Source organism: Amborella trichopoda, chromosome 6 (genome assembly GCF_054954075.1).
Source record: "Amborella trichopoda isolate Santa Cruz 75 chromosome 6, AtrichopodaSantaCruz75HAP2 v2.0, whole genome shotgun sequence".
Lineage (NCBI taxonomy): Eukaryota > Viridiplantae > Streptophyta > Magnoliopsida > Amborellales > Amborellaceae > Amborella > Amborella trichopoda.
In genome coordinates, this window is record NC_142341.1 from 5,169,819 (window position 1) to 5,172,543 (window position 2,725).

Here is a 2,725-nt window from a genome sequence, read left to right on the forward strand (position 1 = left end):
TACTTCTTTTTTTTGTGCATGTATTGGTGGCTTATAAGAGAAATTTTTTTTGTGCATGTTTGGTGTAGTGCTGGAGCTATGAGCACTTTATGATTAAACCCCTTAAGCCGATACAAGTAGATTCGAAAATGCCTAGAGCTTGCACGTGGGTTAAACAACCGAGCCAGAAACACCCAGAGAAAGTGTTTGATGACATCACATTTGCACGGAATAGTGGTGGTGTTCTATTTTTGTAGTTTACTAAGGAATCATATATTTATATGAGTTTTTATGGTGGCATATTTGTTTTCTCAAGGTGAATTGGGAGCCATATGAGGAGCCTCGAGGAGAGGACTATAGAAAATTAGACCAAATCAGCAAGGAAGCTGCATTTTACCGGTCATTCTTCAGTTTTAATATAGCAGAGTATTACATGCCCGATCGCATGCTTTGGCAACTTGGGAAGGTCCAAGGGATTCTTGCTGAGCCTTGGAAGTGGGATAGGAGGGAGAAGGTTGGTGTGCACCCCACAAATTGGGAGGATGAGTTGAACATGGAGATTAGGGATTGGTGCGAACGTCAACGCAATGTTATTGAAGCTGTCAATAACCCCACCTGCTCCCGGTTGTGGGTAAATTATTTAGTTGTGTATTTCATTATATGTTTAAGTTTTGCTTATATTCAATCAAATTTATTCAATCTCATTTGCCTTGTAGTTTTATAAATATTGTTGTAATTGCAGCAACACACATGTATAGGGATGTAAGAAGGCGCATTTGAAAATGAAGGGTATTCCAAGTATTTCGTAGTTGCGGTCCATGAATTGTTAGTAAATAACATGAAGATGAGTCCTATCGAAACCAAGAAATATAGGCTCGTCTGCCATCCTCACCATCATAGACGGAGTTTTTCGAAAAAACCTGCTAATGGAGGAATACGTCCTAGGGATAAGCGACAGGGCTGAAGAGAGAGCCAAATAAGGATATTTCGTGTATAATCCTGCATAATCTTGAATGTTTTCAGTTCCGGTACGTGGACCAAATGATACAATGTAAGCAAAAGTTCCTAGATTCGTGGAGACATAGAACAACATATAAGTTATCATGCTTACATATCCATCATTTGAGTCTCCAACAATTATTCCAATAATTACATATCCGATTTGACCTATAGACGAATATGCAAGCATACGTTTCATGCTTGTTTGAGTAATAGCAATGAGATTCCCCAATATCATGTTAAGAATAGCTAGGATTTCAAGAAGAATATGCCATTCGTTCGATGAGAAATAGAAAGGAATATCGAAAATTCGAGTGGCTAAAGCTGAAGTAGCTACGTTGTAAGTAACAGAAAGAAAAGCAACGACTGGAGTGGGAGAGTCAGAGTAAAATAGAGGATTCCTCACTTCTTTCTCTCATTCAAAACTGTGCATGAGACTTTCATCTCGCATGACTCCTACGTGATAAAAGAAAGAAGATGAGTTCTTTCTTTTTTGATTACCTTTCTCGCGTATGTATAAGAACGAATCCATTCGATTTCTAAAAAAGATTACTATATTAATCTTTAACTTTTGAGGAATCCTTCATCAGTGGTTGTGAATGACTGATTTTTTTCAATCTTTTCGACCTAAGTTCAGTAGGAGCATGTCAGAAAGATTGGGAAATAGAACCATATGATTTGATTCGTTCTTAATAGCTATGGGATGATCATCTTAGGGCGATCTTTTTGTCGACGGATGTTCCTATTACATTCGTAGTCTCTGAAGGATGAGAACCAACTATGTAGCATCTACATCGTGAATTCAAGTATTGTATACATCATTAGTCTGATCCTTTGTAGGAACTACCCATAATAACGAGCTTGCAAAATGGATTGTTCCTGACCCTGCTCAACCTTAATTGTTATTTGAACAAAAAGATCACAATCAACTTTAGTGAACGTTATGTCTTGGTCCGAGTGGGGATAGCATTTCTCTTCTGCATGTCTATGGAATTTTGAAAAATCCAAACATCTTTGAGCTAGAGATAGAGATTGATATAGAGGTAGAAATTTGTCGAATGAACCGCACTCCTTCGTATATGTCAAGAGTCCATTGATGAAAAGGGGCTGGGGAAAGCTTGAACTCATTTCTGTAGTAATGGATAGAAGCACAATCGAAATTCCCACCTGCCATCCACTATATTACATAGATCTTGGACGGGTGTTACCGAAGAGAAAAAGTTTTGAATTCTACTTTGTTTGATTCTCTACCTTTATTTCGATTTATTTCTTATCCAATATTGAAAGCACTCATATCCTAGTTTGCATAAGGGTATTTTCATTCCTTTACACAACTTCTGATTCCTAATCGGATCATCCAATCTAATTCATGATTCAACCAATAGAGATTAAGAGAGTGATTAGAAAAGAAAGGATTGATAGTCCTTCCAATAAACCCTTCAAGGATTCTAGTCGAAAGTATTTAGAGGCCCTTAGCAACCTTTGTTCTGATCCCAAGATTTTCGTTTCGTTACTCTTTTTCGTATTTATGAATCTAAGAATTGAATTTTACTATTTATTTTATCCGATCGATAAATAAAATCAATCGAAAGGGTACAAATGTGAATAAGTGAATAAATGAACCCTCATTTATTACGGATTGGTGAAGTCGATACGCAGATTTTTGAAGAAAGAAAAAATTACAATTTCAATTTATAGTCTTCATTTCATAGAACCTCTGGGTTTTGAAGATAAAATATTGACAGCC

At 36.7% G+C, this 2,725-nt stretch overlaps 1 long non-coding RNA gene across 1 annotated transcript; it reads left to right on the plus strand.

Annotated features, from left to right (window-relative positions):
* Positions 1–481: 481 nt before the first annotated feature.
* Positions 482–796, plus strand: LOC148781509 (uncharacterized). Its single transcript, XR_016058382.1, has 2 exons — positions 482–610; positions 722–796. It is a non-coding gene; the product is annotated as an uncharacterized LOC148781509 (long non-coding RNA).
* Positions 797–2,725: the final 1,929 nt, after the last annotated feature.